This window comes from Solanum dulcamara, chromosome 4 (genome assembly GCF_947179165.1).
Source record: "Solanum dulcamara chromosome 4, daSolDulc1.2, whole genome shotgun sequence".
NCBI lineage: Eukaryota > Viridiplantae > Streptophyta > Magnoliopsida > Solanales > Solanaceae > Solanum > Solanum dulcamara.
Genome location: NC_077240.1, coordinates 14,086,742 through 14,092,741, shown reverse-complemented (window position 1 = coordinate 14,092,741; position 6,000 = coordinate 14,086,742).

The window sequence follows — 6,000 nt, the reverse complement described above, 5'->3', positions numbered from 1 at the left end:
TGAACAACGCCCAGTTGAGATGTCTAAGTGAAAGTTGGTGCCAACTTTAAGAGGTCACCGATGGATTTCGCCTAATTTTATTTATATTATTCTTGTAATTAATTCTTATTTTGATTTTTTAAGTATCATATAAAATGAAAAGTGATCAATTTATATAGAACGGAGAAAATTATAAGAAAACTAAGTTAAAACAAAACTATGTGCAATTACATGCCTGTATTAAATCCCAAAAAAATAAATCAATATATAATATTGTTTAATTCTTCCATATTTAAATTTACCGAACATCATCGTCTCTTAAGTCTCTAATCAAGGATTCTATCCATGCTCCCGGTGTATATTAGATGCAAGAACATTGTTTGAGCAATAAAACGGACATGAAAGTTCATGCTTTATTAAAATACTAGTTGTAAGAGACTGTGTTAGTACGGGCTTAATATATATTATTTTTTTCTCTCGATTTATGTAATATTTAAAATTATTTTTTTACGTTTTTAAAATTTTTAAATTGATAATTATTATAATTTATACTTTTTTGTCATTTTAATTAATACATATTATTTACTTTGTTCCATTTTATGTCACATCAAAATTTTATTTGTCTTTAAAATATTTTAGATTATTAATTATTGTGGTTTATAGAACTTTTTACATAAATTTTAAATAATGTATGTTACTCTCTCTGTCCCAATATATGTGGCACTGATAAAATTTCAAGAACAATTTAGATTTTGTCAATGTTTTAAAATTTTTTAAGTTGGTAATTATTGTGATTTATTATACCTTTTACATCATTTCAAATAATATATGTTACTTTCTCCGTTCTAATTTAAGTTGTTAATTATTGTAATTTATACCACTTTTTACATAAAATTTTGAAATTGCTAATCCCTGTAATTTATAATACTTTGCACTTAATTTTTTAATATATAACATATTTCAAAAGAGTAAAAAAGAAATTAAAATAAAAAAATATGAAAATAAATATAAGTGGACACGTCAATGACTAGCTGCCTGCTTCAAACAGCTGAAGCAAGCAGGACAATCGGAAGCTGCTGAAGCAAGCAGCACAATCGAAAGCTGGTGAGTTATTCTATTATATATAAATTGAACATTACTTCAATTTTTTCCCTTTTAATTAGGAAAAATTGTCTAATTAAGCTCATTTATTTACCTTTTTTTTCATTACTCTCATCTTTTTTAAAAAAAATCAAAAATTCTTTCTTTCCATCTGGATACATTAATTCAGTAATCCGGATATATTAATTCTGTTTCATAAATTATCTCTATGTTCAATATATCATGCTTTTAAATGTTACCTGCTGATACATAAAACTCTAATTAATGTATCTTACTGAATTAATGTATCCGAATAACCATGTTTTGAAGTAATTTCTATTAATTGAAAAAGAGAAGGGAAAAATGATAATTAATCATTTACACTATATGATTTATGTAAGTTCTATTTTTAATTAATCTGGAACTATTCTTGAAATTATAAATAATTCAACGTAAAATAAAAAATATGAACAATTTATTTTCTTAAAATCATAGCCTAGAAAATGTGAATAAGGAAAAAAAAATTAAAAAATTCTCTTAAATCTTGAATAATTTACTTATTTTAAAATATATATATAAAAAAAATGTACACTTATTTTGAAATAGAGAAAAAGTACACTAATAAGTAATAGAGCGGACATCAACCATCCAGAAAGAGGTGGTAACTTGGGAGAGGATTAAGTCCGGTCAATTAGATCAGTAGGAATTAAAATATTAAATGAATTCAAACATCAAAACTCCTGTCTTTTTGGTCAAAGTATAAGCTTGTGCATACACATGATGTAATGTAATTTTGTTTTTATTAAATAATTAGTAAAAAAAGGTAAATAATATTAAATTAAATTTAAATGCGTGATAAAATTCTCACGTATAATTGATAATTTAATCTGTATCTATATTCGGAATTAAATTATAGTGTCACTTAATTTATTGTTTGATTGACAAATTTAAAATAATTTATTTCGGAATTAATAATTAACATCGGAATAAGTTATTTCTCTTCTTAGATAAGATGATAATCTCGATATAACTTATTTCGGGATGAAATAGAGAAAATGGCAAAAAATATCCTTTTTAAACATTTTTCATACGTCATTAATTTTAATATTCATGTATATTCATATTATTTTTAATACCATGTATAATAATATTTATAATCTTCTCTACTCTTTATTTTTATGTTAACTCTTTATATTTTTTAATTAAAAAATTAGATTATATAATAGAATTTTTATTTATTAATTTATTTGACTAATTTTTATGTTTATTTATGTTTTGATTTCTCTATTACTAAATTACATATTTTTAATTATCTTTTTTTAGTCACTTGAAAGATTATATTTTAAATATTAACTAAAATAAAAACTTTAGTATTTTACAATTTAAAAGTGAATATGTGCTTAAATAAAGTAATATAAATAATAAATCATCTTTTACTTTAATAAATTTAAGATGAAAAATCTACTTTTAAACCAAATAAGATGAATGTTTTATTTTTAAAACTTTTATTTTTAAGAATGAATAACTAAAGCTTGCAAAGTAAAATATAAAAAACTAAATAAAGTGGAGGATATTTTTGTAAACAAACCACTTGTTCTTAAAATTTATGCAATGCATATTATTTTGAATACAACAATCAATAAGAAATAATTCCAGCATAACTTATCACATTATAACTAATCTCATCATAACTTATATTCAAACTAAACGCCCCCTAATTTGAATTGAAGTTATAATTGAGTTAGCTACATTATGTCTTTTCAGGGTCGTCTCGATGATAAGACCACTAAAGCAATCGCTTCGAGCCCCATAATTTTTTCTAAAGATGTATTTTATATATATAGTTAAAAAAGTATCATGTACTATTAACATTGTAAAGAACTTTTTAGGTAGAAAATATAATAATTTTTTACTTATGTATGTGGAGATCGTTGTAATAATTGAGAAATGAAATAAATTTTTAGGTAATTTTAGTATCCATTTTTATGTGTCTACCTATTTCATTGTCTCATTAATTATATTATGATTGTTAACAAGATCTCATACTATTATTTCTATATTTGCCTTTCTAATCCTTCCCTTTCTTTTTTCTTAGCTCCCGCCCTTTTTGCTCCCTTGATGACTCGAATTCACAATTTAGGGTTGAAAGTGAGGAGTGCTTACCATTCAGAGCAATTTTGTTATTAATTAATATGTTGAAGTCTCTCAAACCTTTTGCATTATACAAAATTTATTGTTGTTTGTTTTCAAAAAAGATCAAATATACTTTTTAATGTCTTCTTGAAATTTCAAGCATTGTAATAAGTTATTATTATATTAAAATAACACAACACTATTTCGATATCATTATATTAATTTATTAGATTTAGCGTGATTCTTTTTCGATATGGCTATATCAATTTATTAAATTTTTAAGATAAATTTATTGTTTTAACTTTATATTACATTTTTTCATTAAAAATTTATATTATTTATCTTCTTACTTCATAAATCAATGTACATCCTACCTTCCATAAACTAACTTATAGAATTACACATAATATGCTATTATCATTCAATTTATATATGTAAGCCATAAAAAATTTTTTGGATCTCTTGGCTTTAGACCCTAATTGTGTTGAGAGGACCTGTGCTTTTTTAGCTGATAGGCAGAGGTAGTGGCGTAAAATCGTCGTGAAGTGCACGTGAATGAGTTGATGTCTGCGGGTAAGAGGCACGTGATATGCATTTAATTTTCTTGAGAAAATGCGTAAATAAGATAGGCATTGGGCATGTGGGGCTTTCCCATATTTAGTCTTTTAGCTTTTTAGGTGATGTTGATGTAACAACGGAATCGTGTTGTCCGTGTTCATTTCAAATTACAATACCAAAACCCATGTCAAGGCCCACAAAAAGACAATTATGCCCTCCTATTTTTCCAACTCATTTCACAATACCTATTTTTTCTATTTACACAAATACATATATACTAAGAAATAGTCTTTTCTTATACTAAGTGAAGTAAAAGATGCTGGAAAATTATTTAGATTTGCCCTCTTCATATCAATTGAATATATATATATATATATATATATATATATATTAATTGTCTTTAATGATAATTTTTGTGTTAAAAATATCCCTCCTACCATCTGGGTTAATTAAACCAATTAAAGATCATTTCTTCATGACCACTTCGTTCGATACTTCACATTTTGCAATAATTGTTTGCTATAATATTATCTCGGAAATATTTTTCAATTTTTTATATTTGATTGACTTAAATATTTTTGAAATCAATTTATTTTCCTCATCTTCAAGAAAAATGATTTACCTTCAAAAAATATGAAAAACATTTTCCATAACTTTCTTTCTACCTCGCGCCTCAACATTCCATCACAACTCAAGTTTTGAGCAACTATTTTCGATGCTAATCCAAAATCCGATTCTTGATTTTTGATATAGGACCCGATTCCTGATCAGGTTCTGAATCGAATCTCAAGTCAGGTGTTGCGGTCAAGTCTAGAGTTGAGTATTTGGGGGGGGGGGTTTCGAGTCAGATGTCAAAGTTAGGTTTCAGGTCGAAAGTCGAGGTCATACCCAAGGTACGCTGTCGAGATTTGTTCTCGAATCGATCATCGGGATCAAGAGTTGGGGTTGAATTGTTATTGCAAATTCGGGTGTCAGGATCGGGTCCTGAATCATAGGTCGAATGTTAGAGTTTGTTTTCAAGATGAGAGTTGATATCAGATCCCATTTAGGTGTTGAGTTTGAGTCCCAGATCAATCGTCAAAGGCAATTATCGGGGCCAAATCCTCATTCAAAAGTAGGGTCTCGGGTCAGGTCTCGGAGTCGGATCACAATTGAGAAATCAACTCTCGGATTGGGAGTCAAGTGCGGGACCCACATTGTGTATCAAACGGGTTGGATCTAGGTTTAGGTGTCTAATTTTGATTTGTATGTCGGGTCCCTTGTTGGGTAGGGTGTTGAAATGGATGTCGAGGTCAGATTCCAATTCAGAAGTTGGGTCCTGATTCTGGAGTCAAGATCGGGTTCCTATTCGGTTGTTGGGTTCGTGTCCCGATTTATGTGTCAATGGAGGATCCTGAATTGAGTGTCATGGTCGGGTCCCGAATAAGTTATTAGGGTTTATTTATGGGTCCGAAACTTTGTTATACTCTCTAACAAAAAATTAAAGATATTTTTTGAAAAATATGTTTTATTAACCAACCAAACTCTATAAAATATTTTTCATTGATCACCAACTAACACATGATAAATAAGTTTGAAATCAACTTATTTTTTAAGAAAATATTTTTCATGAAAAACATTTTCCTTCATACGGATGTGGGGGAGGGCGACGAGAGTTGATGATCAATGGAATCGAATATCCCACATCAGTGAATAAATGAAATTCTAAACTTCTTATTGGACTTGAAAAATCCTAAAACTTATAATGTTTGAACAATTCTAAAGTTTACATTTCATACTCCCTCTATTCTATATTAGATTAACACTTTCTATTTTATATAGTAATTAAAAAATTATTAATGGATTGATTAATTTTATAATGTTGTCCTCTGTTCATATCAATACACATAAAAATAAGTTAGAGAAAATATACATAGAGTATATGAATAGGTAGTATTGAAAATTGTTCACATTCAAAATGTCATATTAATTGCAGAGGTAAAATGAGAAAAAAATAATCAATTCTATCCTGATTTAGTAACTAATCAAGTAATATGAAATAATTATTTTTAGTAAGATACACATCTAATATGAAATGGAGGAAGTAATAAGTAGGAATATTTTAAAGTTTAAACTGTAAAAGGCTATTGAGGTCTGATAAATTGAAGAGAGAACAATTGCAGTTCAACATGTGATAGATGATACATTTTTGAATAATATTTAATTTTCTTTTGAACCTAATTATGGAAAATGATCTGATTGGAAAAACTT